We start from the raw sequence: 19,724 nt of genomic DNA on the forward strand, positions 1-19,724 counted from the left end.
CAAAAGTAGGAAAAGAAGTACACCCTACACCTTGAGGGTGGACCACTATGCAAGAGTGAATACAGTGGCAAAAACTCAATGGCAACTGTCATTTTTGTATCACCCATTCCTCAGACTGACATCAGATCAAGGCCATCCTGTCAAAAACCTGCTGAAATTCTCTCTAGAAGTCCACATGCAGGGCTTTGGGAACTATTCCGTAATATGTCCTGGGATTTTGTAATTAACCGGTCACACCTACTTCCCCAAACAGCTTTGCCACACCCTAATTTCCTGTCTCAGTCCCACCTGTCAAGAAGCTCTCTAAATAGGCAGTACTAGTAGCGCTTTAAATCATAAATATAATTGCCCTTCTGAGATGTGGAATGTTCACCAATAATCATAATTTTCCATTAGATTTTTGTGACATTTTCTTTCCTAACTCCAGCAGGTTCCTACTGGCTTTGGGTTGTTTACATATGGAGAGAGGGACAAAATTCTTCTCCTTCCTCCTCTTCTTCTTCTCCTCCTCCTCCTCCTCCTTCTCCTCCTCCTTCCTCTTCCTCCTCTTCTTCTTTCCTCTCCTTCCTTCTCCTTCTCCTTCTTCTTCTTTTTTGTAACCCAGAAATTGCATCCTTTTGTCAGAATCTATATTCTTCTTACCCCAATAAAAATGCCTCTTTCAGGCCATCAGACCTCAAGCCCACTCTCAAGCACTTCTCAGAAGTGCAGGAACCATGACCCTTTCCCCACCTGTTACTGTGGAGTAAAGATTCCAAGAGGCTATGGAGAATCCATCAGTCTTAGACACATTCAACTTATGATGCCATAGTGTTTAGGCGTGGTCCTGCTGGACACAAGGCTAAGATCTGACTGGTCAAGTAACAGCCTTCTCCTTATGACCCTGTCTAACAGGCTTTCTGGGCTTCTGTCAATGCTATACCTGTGACCCAGAGGAAGGAATCCTTAAGCCCTTCCAGGAACTCACCAGTTAAAACTTGAATCAAGTTCAATTCTTCTCCCTCCATTCCTCCTCCCCCCTTGAATGAAATCTTATCTCTTTGGGAGCTGAGAAAGTGAATGTTCTTCTCCACAGTCTAGTTTACAATATAAAATCTGTGCTCTGAGTCCTCTGGCTTTGGCTTTTGATATTTAAAGCCAAGCTTTTGAAATTCAAAAATACTCTTTTTTCTCTCAAGCACCTTGCCCTTAAAATTGAAATCTGTGACTCTCAATACCATTGCCACTACAATAGATTTACAAAAGGCTACTTAAGAGCTCAAAATCCAGGAAAGTGACCCTTTGTTCTTCTATATGGTCCCTACCCTAAGGGAAATGTGGGAAGAAATCCCTTGCTACAGCTCAAATTGTGAGGCAGAGAAGTGAGAGAGTTAAAGGAATTGGAAAGGCACTGAGTTTAATATCAAAATTTTACTGTGCAACATTTATAAAATGCTGAGGTAAGTTACCCCAAGGCTCAGCTAGGTGTGGTTTTCATGACTCATTCCAGCCAAAGTATTAATAAAAACAAGCAATTGTGCCTTTATAAGCATTGACACAAATAGTTGACAAGTAAGTTTATTATGTTTATTTATGAGCATTCATTGACTGAAATTTTTAAAAATAATCTTAGAATGTCTACAATGTGCAATTTAAATATTATTTGTTACCTGAAAGATTACATAAAAATATAAGAATCCACATGTATATATGGACTCCTAATTTTGTGATGGAGTTCAGGACCTGCTACCCCAAAATAGGCACCTTGGCAATTGAGAAAAGAACAAAACCTGAAGGTCACTCTGACCTTCTCTTTGTTCCTTCTTCCCTTAAGCACCCATAAAACTTAGCTGATCTTTCCTTCAGTTATGTCACAAGACCCCCATTCCAAAAGTGCCCTCCCCATAATGGTGGGAAAGAACGTCCTTCTCTATGAAGTCATAGGGACACAGCAGAAACAGAATAAACAGGTCTTGCCAAATTCCCCCTGTAACCAGCCACCATTAGCATTAGATCACACTGTAACCAGTTTTCTCTCTCTGCACTCTTGTCATGAGGATAACAAAGAATGAAGCCAACAGGACAGAGGTATGGGATGAACTAGGTGTGGTTTATTAGAAAGAACAAAGAAAAGCCCTTGCTAACTGAGGGGGACTCTGTGAAAGGACATAGAGGAAGTGCCTAAATCTAGGAGCTTGTATGTACCCTTCAACACATGAGAGAAGCATTTTGTTGTAAGACCGAGGGCCTTACCAAACGCTCCAAGGAGCTGGAGTGGAGCACACCCAGGAAGGAACACACCGGCCATGTTGGGAAACAGACCTTTATTAGTCTGGCCAGACGGCACTCCCGAAGCAAAATAGCTCAGAGAGGCAACTGGCTCAGAGTCCGAGGCTGTTTTATAGGGGGTTGAGGGGGAGGTTAACATGTAGATTTACGGAAAAAAAAGGAACAAAAGTTAGTGGCTCATTGTCACATGCTGATGTTCAGCAGACATCCTGACTGACAGTTACGACCACCCTGTTTACAGATTGTCCTATAGATACTGGGCCCCAGGACATTTGGATTTAGGGCAAACAGATGGCTGAGTAACCTCGCCCTATTACTGATTGTCCTTTGTCCCGAGGCAAACACACTCCAACCATCAAATTTACAACAGAATCTAAGGGAGTAATTAACTTTTGAATCACACAGTCCCACATTGTCATTTGTGGGTGCTGTTTTCAAATGTAACAGATGTACAAAAATGAAGGTATGCAGTTGTGCTGTTGCTAGGATTCTTGTCATAAGGAAAGTAGATTTCATTAGTCCTTTGTCCTTTGTGCTCCAATTTCCTGAGGTTTATCTGTTTATTTAGGTTCTTGGCTTCAGTGTACCCAGGCCTTTGCCCTAATCTGCCTATCACCTCTGTATTTCCTGACCTGAACACAACTGTGTCCAGTCCTACTTCTGCATATAATGACCAATCATCACCATGTAGAAGCACAAGAACATGTTTCTCTGTTTGGCTTTTCATTTCAAAAGACTCCTGAGTCACATGTTTTATATGCAAGCATAAAAAGAAATTTGTGTATTCCTCTCTTGTTAATCTTGAAATCTGCTAAGGCCTGGACATAAATTCCTTAGATAACAAAGTGCTTAAGTTATTATTCAGAAAATACTCCAAAATCCACTCAAGGATGGTTTGAAACTGGCTTTTCAAAAATGGATAACTAGAGCCCAACTTATTGGGTCAGTGGTCTTTCAACATGAAAAGTTCAAAATTCCCCATGCATAATGTTACTGGCTGATCAGGTCCTTAAACTCAGGTTCATTTGCTTAGTGCTACTAAACCATGGAAGCCATTTACTTTTTGGTGAAAGGAAAAAAGTTTATCCAAAGCTAGCTCCAAAGAGATGGAGGGGCCTCATATTGATAGAAATCACCACCTCACTGAGTCCAAGTGTGCAAAGAGCTTTTATAGTGATGAAAAGAGGGGAAGGAAAATACAATCAAACAGTAGATAACTCTAGGCTTATTTCATCCTTCCAAGACCTCTTCCTCTCCCTTCCTTCCCTATTGAAATGAAACTGGACTTTGATTTCTTGGGGCCAGCATCTGTACATTCTGTCTATTTATCTGGGCTGAAGAGAATTATGGGTGACCATTAATCCCTTGGACTGAGAAAGTTTGAAGGAGCAACTTACCTCTAAAGGAAAAATCAGTTTGTCTTGTTTTTAAAGTTTGATTGTGTCCTACCATTTACAAGAACATAACTCCTGCTGAAAAGAAATACACACTCTGTGAAGAGACAGGATGACTATTAATGCCTATGTGAAAGAACCCTGAAGCTTCCTGTAACAGACTTAAAGGATTGACTTTCAGATACTGTCTTACTTTCTCATCACTGAGACAAAATACCCAACATTCACAACTTATGAGACAACAGGTTTATTTTGGCTCACAGTTATAGTCTTAGTTAGCTAGCTCCAAGGTAGAAATATAGTGGTGGAAGAGTCTAGTGGAAGAAAGCTCCCCTCATCATGGCAACCAAGAACCATAAAAAAGTGAAGAGCCAGGAAGGGAGATAACCCTTGCAGGTCACACCACCAGTGACCTCCTACTAGTTTTCACCCCCTAACAGCAAGTCAGCTATACTGCTGCAATAATTCAGTTACTTTCCAAAAGCCTACCTCTGAACACATAAGGCTTTGGAAGCTATTTTAATCATAACACTCAATCCCTGGCCTCCAAAAACCTCATGTCCATCTCATGCAAAACACATTTAGTCCATCGATGAGATTTGCCAAAGTCTTAACAGTTCCAGTACTGCTTAAAAGTCCAAGTCCAAAGTCTCCTCTGAGATTCAAGGCAAACTTTTAGCTATGAGTCACTGTAAAAATTAAAAAGCTGAACATTGCCAACATACAATGACACAGGGTAAACATTCCCATTCCAAAAGGGAGAAATAGGAGAATAGAAAGGAATGGGGGCACCAAAGCAAGACCAAAACCTAGCAGAGAAAAATATTAAATCCCACAGCTTCTTGTCCAGCCCTTGGGGCAAGGTGTGGCAAAATATGAGTTCCAAAGGGCTTGGATGCCCCTGCCCTTATGGCATTGCCAGTTGCAGACCTCATAGCCCCTCTCTAGGGTTGGTGCCACTCACTGTCTGTGGCTTTCCTCAGATGTTCCACATTTCTGGCTTCTCCAACTTCCTGGACTCATCACTCCACTTTCAGCTTCATTCTCATAGCTTCATGCACTGTCCTCTCAGGAGCACACTGTCTGGCCTCTTAGGCCTTCTTCTGAAATCTGGGTGGAAGTCTCCATAACCTTACCACTCTTGCATTCTACATAACTGTGAAACCAGTACCATGTGGATTAGACAAAGGTCTGCCACCAGCTCAAGTAGTAGCCAGGTCCCCTTGCATCATAACTGCAGAGGTCTCTGAATGCCTGGATGGCCAAACTCTGATAAAACTCTTTCCTAATTGACTCTGAATGAGTTAGGCTCCCTGGAGCTTTCTTCTCAAGGCACAGTTTTTCACTTTTGCACCTTTGAACCTGTGGGCAGAAAGAGGAAAATCCTTGTTGATTCTTGAGATGCCCTCAAGACATCTTTCTTCTTATCCTGGTGCTAAGTACTTGGCTTCTCTGTAATGCTAAACTTTTTTACAACCATGCTGTCCTTCGCTCCAACTTTGTAGGCACTTTCTGGATACTAGCAAGGTTCTTCAAATTATTGAACTCTGGTTTTTGATCCTGATTTTCACTGTAGGTATGGATAAAAGCAGCCAGCACTACTCATGCCACAGCGTAAACATTGGGCTGCCTTGAAACTTGTTCTGCCATATTAATTAGTCTACTATCTTTAATCTCAGTCTCCTGAAGTCTCAGGACATGGAAAAATATAGGCAAATTTTCTGCCAGAGTTTAACACACATGGTCTCAAGTCCAACTGCCAATGGAATCCTTGTTCCCAACTGAAACTTCCTGAGCCTAAACATTACCATCCACATTTCTATAATATTCTGGTCTTCTGAGCTCTGACCAGTATAACTCATCAGACTTGGCTTACACCATTCTACGGTTTCTCTAACCAGCATCTCCAAACCTTTCCAAACTTTCTCCTAAATATCAGTTTCTAAAGTTTCTGAAGCACATGGTTCAGGGATATTTATACACCAGCCTCACTTCTGGTACCCAAATCTGTAGTAGTCACTTTCTCATCACTGGAATAAAATACCCAACACTTATTTTATCTCACATTTACAGTACTCCGATCTTGGAAACTCAGCAGTGTTGAGCCTGTTTAGTACTTGGATGGGAGACATTTACAGTCCCTAGTCAGCTGGCTCCAAGATAGAAATGGCATAATAGAAGAGTCTAGTGGAGGAAAGCTGCTCACATCATAGTGGCCAGGAAACAGAGAAACGGGAAGAGCTGGAGAGAGATGTCCCCAGTGACCCACCTCCAACAAAATTCCACCTCCTAACAGCAAGTCAGCTATAGTGCTGCCATAATCTAGTCACCTTCTAAAAGTCTACCTCTGAACACACAAGGTCCTTCAGGGTCATCCTAGACCTAAACCATATCACATGACCAATGAATAACTAAAAACAGGATGAAACTGGAAATATCTGCCTTCATTTTATATCTGTCTCCTTTATTGTCTTAAGACTTTGAGTCAGATCCTTGTTCAGGTCTGCACATAGGCATGTACATCATTTAAGGGATGTCTATCTGAAAAGTAATAATACAAGTATCTTAATCAGCTTTTCTATTGCTGGAACACAATGTGCATCACCCACAACTTAACAGAGTAGAAGTTAATTGTGCTCATTCTTTCAGGAAATTCAGTCCATGGTCAGCTGGTTCCAAGGTAGAAACATCATGACTAAAGGGCATGATAAAGCAAAGCTGCTTAGTTCATAGCAGCAGAAAAGCAGCGCAGGGGAACAGAGCCACAGAGGAAGGGGCAAGAGACCAGATATAGATTCCAAGGCCATGTCTCCATAACCCACCTAGACACTCCCAGAAATGTGTTTTACTATTTCTCTGAGCAGCTCTCAGACAATTAAGTTGACCATCCCTCTTAATGGTAACAAAAAAGGTTTATGAACCCTAAATTTATCTAACCTATCTCATTCCCCTTCAAGACTGAAAACACCAAGATAAGAATAATTAAAATTGTTTTCAAGATTTGCAAGGATATCCAGTGGACAGCTTTTACAATGTTCAGTTCCAGGTACCTTGGAGAAATGACTAGAAATCTCCAGTCATTGTCCTATTGTCACCTCAGATTGTAGGAAAAGCAGAGCCTTGCAGACCACACCAGGATGAGGTCACCCTACTCCCAAGTGGGAGCAATTACCCCATGTCAACGTAAGCAAGAACCACAGTCATCCCACAGTGGGAACTAAATTGCCCTCTCAAGTGATGACCTCTCTCCCAGAACCTCACAGAACCAATTCTGCAATAACAATCCACCAGATCAACCAGAATTATCCACCTTGCTAACTATGCAACTTCCCAACCCTTACCTTTGTTCCTTTTTTCTATAAACCTCCAATATTTCTATTAGCATCTGAAAGACCATGCACCTCTTTAGTCATCCTTCCCAACATGGCCTTGCTGATTTTCTGCCCTTCATCACTGTTCGCCTCCTACATTAGTATTTTGGGAAAAGCAGCCAATCCTAGTCTATTGGGACCCCTGGAGCCAGAGCTTATGCCATAAAACTCTGGTAATACCCTTTCTCACCATCCAATCAACAAGCAGTCTCTCTCTTATCTCTCCTTATAGTTTCCCCAGCTACTGATCAAAAAGGCAGATTTTAGCTTTTCTTATTTTTTTTTTTTAGCTTTTGTCTTCTTTGCCTGTCAGTCTTGCAATAAAGGTCTCTTTTTGAAAAATCTAGCATCTATGTGTGTTGAGTAACAAGCCTTTATCAAGGGTAACAAGCTTATTATCAATCTATCTTTTAATATAGTTACTATTGCCACAAACGTAATAAAAGGTGAAGAAAAGATAGCACTATTTCTCCCCCACATTGACAAAGTTATAAAGGCAGTACCATGAAGAAATGATAATCTTTTCAACAAATAGTACTGGAAAAATTGGACGTCCATATTCAAACAATTTAACTTTTATGCATATACCCCACCATATTAAAAAAAACCTCAAGGGCCAGGGATTTAGCTTAGTGGTGTCAGCACCTGCCTTGCAGCACAAGGTCCTGAGTTCAATCCCCAATACCAAAAAAACCACAAAAAACTCAAAATTAGTTATAGTCCTAAATACAATAGTCTTTTTAACAAATAGTACTGGAAAAATTGGATGTCCATATTCAAAAAATTTAACTTTTTTGCATGCACCCCACTATATAAAAAATAACTCACAATGAGTCATAGTCCTAAATGTAAAACCTAAACCAATAAAACTGCTAGAAGAAAACATCATAAAATCCTTGTGACCTGAAGTTAGACAAAGATTTCTTAGATACGATATTTAAAACACAAGTCGAAACTGAATAAACTGACAAATCAAACTTCATCAAAATTATAAAATTCTGCTCTTCAAAAGACACTGTTGATTGGGTGAGCATGGTGGCACACACCTGTAATCCCAGCACTCAGGAGACTGAAGGAGATCACAAGTTCAAGTCCAGCCTGGGCTATAAAACAAGTCAAGGCTAGCCTGGACTACATAGTGAGACCCTGTCTCAACAACAAAAGACTTTGATGTCCAAAAAGACAAGCCATATGTAAAGAAAAAAAACTTAAAACCTATCTGTGAAATACTTGGATCCATGGTAACTAAAGATCTTTAATTACTCAACATAGAATAAACAACATATTTTTTCAAATGTGCAGAAGATTTGAAGACACATCACCAAAAGTCATTCACGGAGTGATAAAAAAATACAGTAAATGTTTGTTTATAAAATTTACTACAGTAAAATACATATATTGGCATTAATCCCTTTCAAAGTGTGTCCCCTCACTTTGAGCACTTATCCCATCATTTTTGTCCCTTTCTGAAAAAGTTCTGCAAGTTTTGTCTTTAGTTGTGCTGCCATGACTGCCTCAGTGTCCTGAATCAATTCAAAATGTTTACCTTTCATGGTCATTTTGACTTTGGAGAAGAGCCAGAAGTCACTATATGCCAGATTCAATGAATAAATAAGATGAATATGTACATATTGTAATGTTTTTATGAACCTGACTTTCTGTTGGGTGGCACTCAACAACATTCACTATATTTTTTTATTGTATCTCATGATAGTACTCACAAAACAGGACTTCCAGAACTGCTTCAGAAAGTGTCAAGAATTATGGGATAAGTGTTTTCAAAGCAAGGGGGAGCATTTTGATGGCAATTAATGACAATGTGTCTTTTACTATAATAAAATTTTTATTGAAGCATTTACTGTATATTTTGATCATATCTTATACAGTATATGAATGCCAAACACATGAAAAGAAGTTCAACATCTTCAGTCATCACAGAAGTATGAATTAAAACCACAATAAAATTCTTATCCATTAGAATTACTAATATGAAAAAACTTACCATGAATTGTCAGTAAAAGTCTCATAAACTACTGACGGGAGTGTAGAAGGAACAATCACTTTGGGCAACAATTTGGCAGTGTCTTAAGAAGTTAAAAATATACCTACTATGTAATTTAGCCATTCCTCTCTCAGGTATGTCAAAGGACAAAATTACAATAGATGTAGTTTAAACACCCTAACTGGATTTATTTGTGACTCTAGAATCAAACATGCATCGTTCCTTCAAATATACTTAAGTATTCTGATGAGCTGGCAAAGAAGATTGGTTTTATAGAGAGAAGGCTGAGGAAAGCAGAAAAACAGAGATCAAAAACAGACTGGTTGTGTCTTAGTTACTTTTTTCATTGCTGAGACAAAACACCCAATACTATAAGTTAAAGGAGTAAAGGTTTATTTCAGCTCATAGTTTGTAGAGGTTTCAGACCATAGTCGGCTCGCTCCAAGGCAGGGTGGCATGGCAGAGGGGCATCACAGAAGAGAAATAGCCCATGGCAAACAAGCAGGAGACAGCAAAGCAACAAGCAGCAAGCAGCAGAAGCCTCTTCCTTTTATCCCTTCCAGAATACCCACCTGTTGGATGGTGCCACCCACACCCAGTGTGGGCCTTCCCATTATCCACACTCAGAACTATGCTAAACCAAACAGTGAACTAATTTAGTTATCACATACCCTTAATCCCAGCATCACATCCTTAATCCAACCATCACACACCCTAGATCCACCCATCTCCGAAAAGCACCACCTGTGACTGCATGAGGCTTTGGGGGTAACATCTGGATACAAGCCATAAGATTGTTTCAAAGTCACTCTACTTGAAAAAACTAAAGCAGAGGGAACCCTCTTATCATGTCAGCAAAAATATGTTTGGAGATTTGGCTATTATCTCTGATTTTCCTGGATTCTTGGAAGGTCAGAACAATTAGTTTTAGCTAGGTGAGCAGAACTTTAGCATGAAGGACTCCATTTTGATTTGGCCAATTAGGCCTAGTCCAAGAGCTCAGCCCAAACCAATAGTTTCCTGTACATTTTATTTAACAACTTCTCCCTTTTGATCAGGCTGTTGCAGAGGTGATCAAAATTTAGGGCCCTACATTACTCTTAGTTACCATCATTTTGGGTTTCTGGCCTCAACACATCATTCACACGTTAGAGTGTCCTTATAGTCACATACTCCTTTGAATTTTTGTCAATCCAACTAAACACAAACCATTTGACATTTGACAGATGGCTTCATATAAACATCTAAAACTTCTGAGAGAATATAGCACACCAGGGATATTATTTTTATGACTATGTGAAAGGTAATACCAAGAGATTAGAATATGTTCCTTCACCAGGGTCCCCATGAACCAAACCAACTAAATTCAAACAGATCAATCAATGAACCAGGTGACCAAGTAGTCTGCTAATATTTGCAGCCAAGTCTCTACAATGCCCAAATTATGCATCCCTATGCAATAGGAAGTGTCAGAAACTGCACAAATTTCTCTGTTAAGCTAGTAGGTTACATAATGTGCCATGGCTGAGCTAAGTTAAAGCAGGCAATGAGAACACATAGGTCTAGAAGTCTGACTCTATCTTACAAAGGAACCACCAATACAATTTGAACAGTAGTTGCATATCCATCATTTCATCAAGTTACACACAAAAGCTATTGCTTATGAAATTCAAACTCCAGCATTGCTCTGACAAGCAAAAGAGGTAGGCACAAGCAAGGAAAAACTGAGAGGTAGAATCCCATTACAAAGGGGAGCTTGTTCTGATATCTTGGAAAAGCTGTCCACAGCATGCAGTTGTCAGCTTCTTATCCTGATTTCCAATTTGAATGTCTCTGGTTATGGCATCAGGTGTTCTAGTGAACTCTCTCTGTGGCCTATATATTGCATGAAACTTGTCCCCTAAAATTTACATCAAGTTGTCTAGCTTTAGCTCATAGAACTTAAGAGACAGCAGTTCATGTTCTTAGCGATTACAGCTGAAAGACTTGGATTGCAGGAATCTAGACGAATACAGATAGATAATAAAAACTCAAAAATAATGAATAGCTGATATATACCAGATTTAATGTAATTTTTCTTCTGAAACATAATTTTTCTCTCTACTATACTCCCATTTCTACCAGACATAGAGCAAGACTAATTCGATTGCAAAATAAGTTTAGTCTCATTAAACATGGCCTGATTACTTATTAAGTACAGTAAGAATAGTGGTTGACCACGTTAGCTTATTTTAAGTTTGCATTGCTACAACTCTGATAAATAATCTCAGACTGAACTTTTAAAAACCTCTTGAAGCTAGGAGGCCAAAACAAGGCAGACTTCTGACTCTGTCTATAGTGACTATAAATTCATTCTACCCACATTCTCAAATATGGCATCCCAGGCAAATCTCGGTACCATTTCTAATAATTCCAGCTGTATCTTATAGGAAGAGAAGATTCTTACAAAATTATGAAAATCACTGTAATGTCAAAAACAAGAATACTCACAATACTCACAAATATTTCTAAATTCTGGAAGAACTGAGTTGGGGAAAAAAGTAAGTTTTTTCCACAAAATTATATTTTACCAAATTGATGTAAACTATTGATAGCTTTTAAAAGTGTTTTCTGAAGTCTGGACAGCAAAATATTAAAATAATCAGCAATGTTTCAAATTTTAAAAGTCATAAAAACTCATTTTTTGATCAGTTCATTTAGCTTCTTGTAATTAATTCTTGTTCTGCTTGATCTTGGTTAACAGTTTCATAAAACAGCAGTTTATTTTTTAGAATCCTAGAAGTTCTTCCCTAGTCTAGTGGTATGATCTTACAGTTATCAGAAACCCACACTTACCATGCACCCTTTACATAAAACTCCTTGAAAACCTAACACTTTAGGGTTATTTTGCTTATTATTAATTTTGTTTGCAAAAGTGCTATTTAAAAAAGCATAGGAATAAGAATTAATTACAGATAAGACTTCAATGGCATGGTTAAAGAACTGATGAGAATTCATGTAACTAGTAACAATGAGGAAATTAGATTACTTATATGGCATACAACACATTTGTATAATAACAATAATTATGACAGATTTCTAGAAATTTCATGTAGTTTCTGGAGGACATATTAATAACACATCCATGCAAAAGCTAAACATCATTTATTACGTTAAATAATTTAACATATCAAATAAGCCTAAATGGTATAATATGTCTCTTTATACATCTAGAGGCCCTCTTAGACTGTCCCAAAGTTAGTTCAAGATTTAGAAAAAAACCTTAATTCAGAATTGGGGATGTTTGTCAAAAATGTCAAGGGCTTAAAACACTTGACCAAAATAGGATCAAAGATCATTATGAAATCAAACTGGCAAAAGAGTTTTTAAAAGCAAATACAGAAAAAAATCATAGTTGTAGAAACACTGTGGCTCTTTTAATATTGAGAAGACTCATTTTACTTAAAGACTTAATTAAAAAAAGCACAAGATATATGAAATTATCCTAATAAAACACACAATCTTTGTTTTTTAGGACAGTTGCTTAAAAGTTAAAGAAAAAAATTTCACTATTTCCTATTAAGAGCAAATCAATAGTCCAAGAAAACCTTATTTTAATTAGAATAGAAAAATATTCTACTTCCATATTACTGTACTTTTGATATTAATGCTCCATTTTTATAAAAACATAAATTTCCTTCTAATTTTAGCCAGCTGAGCACATATAAAATTCCTTTCACAATATTTATCTTACATAAAACATCTATAATTTTTTCATATTGTTTCAGTTATTTGCCTATACTTTCCCTTTCTATTCTCATTTTAATTACCATACATTGAATAGAATTTGTTTTAATTTTCAGTAACTGTCCTACTTTATTTTTTGTTACTCTAACAAAATATCAGAAGCTAGGGACTTTATAAACAAAAGAGATTTATTTCACTTATACTAGTTGAGACTGAAAATCTAAGGTTGGGCAGCCCCATCTGTTTGGTCTGAGGTGAGACTTCTGGATGGATGGAATAACAGTGGTGGGAGCACACACAGGTGAGATCATAGTGTGACCAGTCTCATTCTTTTTTTTGTGTGTGTGGTACCAGGGATTGAACTCGGATCCTTGCATTTGCAAGGCAGGCAGCAGAACCACTGGGCTAAATCCCCGGCCCAAGTTTCACTGTTTTTACAACAATGTGGTCTTGTAGGGTTAGCTCATTCCTCAAGACCAACATCCATACCCTCAGAGGGTAGGACCCCATCACCTATTACCTTGCTCTAGGTCTCATGTCTTAAGAGCTTCACACCTGCACACCATCACACAGGGGAATAAGTTTCCAGCATATAAATCTTTGGTGTACAAATCACATCCAAACCACAGCAGTGGCCTTGATTTCCAGTGAAAACCTAGGAATAGGAAATTTTGGACTGCCACATACAAACATTTTATGAATATACATTTAAAAACTTCTAAAAATATGTGCTTCCTCTGAAAATAGAACACTTTCTCCATGTTTACTAATAGACCCTGCTGAAAGACATAACTTCAACAATTAATATTTGAGTATTTTAACTATTCAGCAATTAATATTTTAACTTACTTAGATATCATCTATATTTCTAATGAATTTTTTAAAAAATAAGGTATCACTATGTATCCAAGCCAGGATGAACTCATTATGTTAGCTGGCTGGCCTTAAATTCACACTCCTGCCTCAGCCTCCTGAGTGCTGGGATTTCCGACATGTACCATTGAGCCCAGCTTTCATCATTTAATTTTTTTTTTTTTTTTGGTACCGGGGATCAAACTCCAGTCCTTGCGCTTGGATAGCAGGCATCGAAACCACTGAGCTAAATCCCCAGCCCTTCATCATTTAATTTAAATTAGCAAAATTCTTTGATGCAGTTTTCAGACTTGGGAAATTTTGAAAGTAAATATATCACTGTTACAATGCTCATTTAGAAAACTTTTATCACACAAACTTCTTTCTTAATTTACTCATTTTTAATAATTATGTTCGGATTACTCATGAAAATTTCATAAGACCTTGGAAAAGCTACCCATTGTCTCAAGTTATTTCGCTATTAGCTGTTTTTGGGCATGTCAGGCAGTCATCACCAACACAAAAACCCTAAAGTTTAGTGCACGGGGGAAAGTTTTTATTGTTTCTATTTTGCTTTGCTTTAGCTGATAACTCAGGAGACACAGCTGTGTTTCATTAAATGAAAAATATTAAAACTAGTTTTGGGGTTTTTTTGGTCCTGGGGATGAAACTCAGAACCTTGCACTTTTTTTTTTTTTTTTTTTTTTTTTTTGGTACTGGGGATCTAACTCGGGACTTTGTGCTTGCAAGGCAGGCAACGGAACCACTGAGCTAAATCCCCAGCCGAAAATGTATTTCTTTCTCTCTTTTTTGGGGGGGGGGTGCTGGGGTTGAACTTGGGTCCTTGCGCTTGCGAGGCAGGGGGCGAAACCACTGAGCTAAATCCCGGGAGAACCTTGCACTTTTGAGGCAGGTGGCAGCACCACTGAGCTAAATCCCCGGCCCTAAAATTAGTCTTATCTACCAAAGATTTGTTCAAGTCACATGAACTTGCAAAGCATTTTGTGTTGGTTCATGCAGTTTTAGGTGTGCTCATTTATTTCTAAGCCAATTTGAATAAAATCTTTACCAATATTTTTAGAAAGCTCTTTATGATGTTTTATTTGACCAATTTTGATACAGTAAAAAAATTGAACAAGAAAGGAAGTAGAGAGAAGGGAAGAGCATAGAGTTCCCAGGGGTCTGAGAGGGATTTCACTCAACTGAGACGTTCCCATGGGAGAAACAGGATTCAGTAGACTAGAAGTAGGATTCAGTATCCGAGACATCACTTGCCAAATTAAAGTTACTCCTGACCATAGAACACTTTTTTAAACTCCTGTCAGCGTTGAGGATGTAGCATAGTTGTAGAGCACTTGCCTGACCTGAACAAGGTTCTAGGTTTAATTCTCAGCACTGAAAACAATTTCTTTAAATTAACTTATTATCAAGTTTCATCCAGATGAACAGCCAATATTCCTGGAAGTATTGAGCTCTTCTTTCCTCTATTTTCTTTTTCTTTTTTTTCCCCTTCTTAATATTGTCCCATTTTAGCCTAGGAGGGAGGAATAGCAAAAGGGGTATTAACCCAAACCCTGGGACCTTGGAACAGACCAGTAACATACTTACCTAAGAGACTGGATCCAGAAGCCACTGGATGGCCATCCTGTCTGTGAGCCATTGCAGCCACTGCCTTATTGGTAAAAGAGGCTGACAAACTGAGTCTGGGATAAGACCTGATTTTTGTTGCCCCACATGCGGTTGAGACATTGCTAAGAGGGGCTCCCAGTCGGTGGCTCTCAACTGTGCGGTTGACTCAGTGTCAAGCCCTGCTCCTCAATCATCCTAGGATCACTTTTGCCCAGACCATGACCCTCAACCTGGCAATGCTGCTCCCTGATCCCGAATTGGATGCACCTGTCCATACCCGTGAAGATATCATCTCCTCGTCTTCCTCCAATCAGACGAGGTTTACTGTAGGGAACAGCGGAAGGGGACATTACCAGAACCTCTGCAGTGAGTCCTGGTCTCCTGCGAGCCACGGCAGCACACGGCGAATTACAGGAAAAGTAGAAAAATGAGACTAAGAAGCTGAGCTTTGGGTCTGATCAGTGCTGCTCTCGGGAGCAAAGACGAAAGCCCCCAGCTTACTGCACCTTTTATTCAGTACATCAGGAGAAACAAATTAACAAATGACTTTCAGAGAGTTCAGTACATCCTGCGTAAATAAGATGTAACAATCCAAGAACAACAAGGAACTGAGTAGATGTTTGTTCCTCCCAAGATGTTTTCAACTCCCAGAATGTTTCTTGTCCTGGAGAATCCCAGCATCACCGGATCATTGAGGCCTCAGTTGTAACCGGAGGCCAAAATGCAATTATGTCTCAGAATTCCATAGCTGGGCTGTAGGCAGGAGAACTAGGCTAACCAAATGATTTTTCCCTAAAATTATGTAGCATTGCTCCCAACAGTTTACTTCACAGATGGTAGCAGCTATGTGGAAGAGGGCATCAGGTATGCAGGGGCAGCTGTGGTCACACTGGAGGGACAGGTAAAATGGACTCAATCGCTGAGGCGAGGATCTTCAGCACAAAAGGCCAAACTGATTGCCCTAACACAGGCCTTATGGCTGGGGAAAAAAAAAACTATAAACATTTATACTGACAGGTGGTATGCGTTCACCACTGCTCATGTACATAGTGACATCTACAAACGGTGGGGTCTATTGACCTCAGGGAAAAAAACCCATCAAAAATAAAAAAGAGATTCTGGCTCTCTTGGAGGCAATTTGAGAATCGAAGGCAGTGGCTATTGTCCATTGCAGAGGACACCAAAAGGGGGATCACTACAAGACAAAAGAAAACAGAGCAACAGATTTAGCATCTAACAGAGTGGCCAAAGAACCAGTGGGACCAATAGATATCCTTCCTGTGAAGCCCCTAAAACACTTACCAAACCAGCCAAACTATACCCCTAAGGAAATGTGCCAAGCGAGCCGGTAAATCACCAAACACTGGGACCAACGACAAAGTTAAACTGAAAGGAGTTTATTCATGCATGTGGACTCCACTCCCTAAGCAAAGTGAAGCACTGAGTCCAGGAATAGCACAGTTTATATAAGATGTTATAGCAGCATATCTTTTATAGGTGTTATTTTAAGAGGAGAAGTTCAAGGGGAGGTTATCATGTTTTGAGTTGCAAGAGTAATTTTTCACAACTCAGCTATCTTCCTGTGTCAGGTACAGTAAAGGGAGGGACCAGGCACTATCTCTTTCCAAGAAGCGATGAAGCAAGTTTACAAAAGCAGAACAAGCAGTTACAAAATCACCTACTTTATAAGGGGAGGGGTATGAGGGGAGCTCATCTACCAGCCAAGATGGCGTTTCTTGGATTTATCCTGGTCTCACAGGAAAAAGTTCAAAATAAACAATTTGGAATAAAACAGAGTTCTGGATGGTAGGAGAGACCTGATGGTTGCATTTGTTTGCCCAAAGTGTTGGGAAAACAGATACTTCAACAACTCCATTGTCTCACCCATTTGGGAAAAAGAAATTAAGAGATCTTGTAAGCTCTAAGTTTCCAGCCCAGGACTAATTCTGTTGGATATTTGTTCTAGGTGCCATGTATGCACCAAGGTAAAACACTGGAAGCTGGACTTCACCGAGATAAAGGCAAGTAAACATAAATTCAAGTATTTGCTAGTTCTGGTGGACACTTTTTCAGGGTGGGTAGAAGCCTACCCAACCTAGACAGAGACTGCAGTCATGATCACAAAAATATTGCTCCAAGAGCTCATCCCCCGATTTGGCCTCCCACGCTACCTGGGGTACGACAATGGTCTGGCCTTCACAGCCCAAGTGTCTCAACAGTTGGTGAAAGCCTTAAATATTAAATAAAAATTACATTGTGCTTATTGCCCACAGAGTTCAGGGCAAGTAAAAAGGGTAAATAAAACCTTAAAAGATACATTAACTAAATTTGTTTTAGAAACTGGTGGAAAGTGGCCCGATCTCCTCCTTCTTGCCTTGCTATGCATTAGATGCTCCCCATATGTAGAAAATATCACCTCTTGGATTCACTACACTCATGCCAAGCCAGCACCACCAGAGGATGACCACCTTTGACATGGAAGATCTTCAGCCAGCCCAGGGACCAAAAGATAAGACAGGGATGAGAAACAAAACCATAATTATACTAATTCTATGTCTAATAAGACTTCAGGGAAGTGCTGCTAGCAACCCCTATGCACCACAAACAGAAATTTGAGAACTTAGGATGACTACAAGTGGCAGATTGGTCAGCCAAGTTAATAAGGGTCCCAATACTAGCCAAGTTGAATTCAGTTTAAGTCTGTGCAGTTTGTTTTTGGAAACATGGAGTCTAGCTAAAGGAACAGGAGGGTGCACAATTACAAGTTGGATGGAACCACATTCCATTCAATTCTATGTTTGTCTGGCAGAGGACACTTCTGATTGTGGGAAAAAGAGAGATTATCACTGTGGTGCCTGGGAATGTAAAACTATAGCCCCCCTGACAAGTCCAAGTAAAGGATGTTTGGATAAACATTTCAGTTTACTAAAAATTCTGATAACTTGTTATATATAACAGTGTACGTGCTCCCCCAGGTCCTGTATTATAATAGAGAAGGAGGACGAGAACATTTAGGCCCAATCTCCAACCCCTATGGGATCCTTCATACCAAAAGAGCTGCACCTGTCTTGGTCCCTATATTCCTCGAGTTAGGTGTGGCTGGATCGGCAGCCATTGGGACTTCCTCCTTAATAATACAAGATTCTAGCTTCAAAGCCCTCAGTCATCAGGTTGCTCGAGATCTAGGTTATTTAAAAGATTCAGTGTCCAGGTTAGAAAAACAAGTAGACTAATTAGCTGAGGTAGTATTACAAAACAGAAGGGGTTTAGATTTATTATTCATGAAACAAGGTGGGCTCTGTGTAGCCTTGGGTGAAACATGCTGTTTTTATGCCAACCAGTCGGGGATTATCTGTGACACCCTAGCTATGGTAAGAGAGGATTTAAAGGAAAAATATTGGAATAAAAAAGGACAAAGCTGGTACCAAGCTATGTTCAATTGGTCACCTTGGGTAATGACTCTAATATCCACCTTGGCAGGACCCTTGTTTATCTTCCTGTTACTGCTAACGATAGGGCCCTGCATCTTAAATTCATTAACAAATTATATATATATATATATTTATATACTATATATATATATATATATACACATATTTTTTTGTTTTAGGTACCGGGGATCAAACTCAGTTCCTTGCACTTGTGCAGCAGGTGGCAAAACCACTGAGCTAAATCCCTGGCCCATTAACCAATTATATTAAACAATGGGTAAACTCTGTTAAACTAATGGTATTGAGAGGATGACACAATTCTCTCCCTTCAGAAGAAATGGAGGACAAATCAAAGATTTGATTAAATGGACCAGAACCAGTGGGAAATGTGAGACCCAACTCAGCAAATCCAGCACCATGTTGAGAACATTCTCCTCCGTTTTGAAAAATATGTGACTTCCAGTTGCACTCTGTCTCCCAGGAGAAAACCCCACCCCTAACCAATAAACAGAAACTGTGTTTCAGGTGATCTTCCACAAACCATTACCCAGGGGAATGGGAGGAATTAACTGTGCTCATCCTGGCTTCTGTAACCAGCTTCTGCAATAATCTGTAACCCAGGGGAATGGGAGGAGGGACTTCTGTGGGTTTTCCCTTTAAATATACAGTCCTCATTTCAGTTGGGCCCTTTGTCCTCCGACATGGTTGGAGTGTATATGGGTCCAGCTGGAAAATAAAGTTCTCCAGTAAGATCCAGGACTGTGTCGTGCTTTTAGAGTTCATTGCTAATCTAATTTGGGGACGAGGTCCAACACTGACCTATTCCCCTCTCTCTTTCAAGGAACTAGAAAGCAGTGGTTTGAATCTCTTGGTTTGCTAGCAATACTTTCTTCTCTAAATATGATTGTTATGGCTGACGTCAATTGTAACTTGCACTTTAAGAGTATCTACTGGAGTAAGGATATGAGTTACCAGAGGAAGACAAGATCACACCCTGGTAAAGGGTAGATAGTTCAGTCTAGTTTTATTTTCTGGTTCTCTCTCCAGATGG

The 19,724-nt window shown here is 39.4% G+C and overlaps 1 long non-coding RNA gene across 1 annotated transcript; it reads left to right on the forward strand.

Moving 5' to 3' along the window:
• The first annotated feature begins 1,936 nt into the window (after positions 1–1,936).
• Positions 1,937–19,197, forward strand: LOC147827930 (uncharacterized). Its single transcript, XR_015451675.1, has 3 exons — positions 1,937–2,067; positions 17,209–17,263; positions 19,006–19,197. It is a non-coding gene; the product is annotated as an uncharacterized LOC147827930 (long non-coding RNA).
• Positions 19,198–19,724: the final 527 nt, after the last annotated feature.

The sequence above is a fragment of the Heterocephalus glaber genome, unplaced genomic scaffold, assembly GCF_053883595.1.
Source record: "Heterocephalus glaber isolate CG9 unplaced genomic scaffold, H.glaber_assembly_v1.0 deba00001429, whole genome shotgun sequence".
Classification (NCBI taxonomy): domain Eukaryota; kingdom Metazoa; phylum Chordata; class Mammalia; order Rodentia; family Bathyergidae; genus Heterocephalus; species Heterocephalus glaber.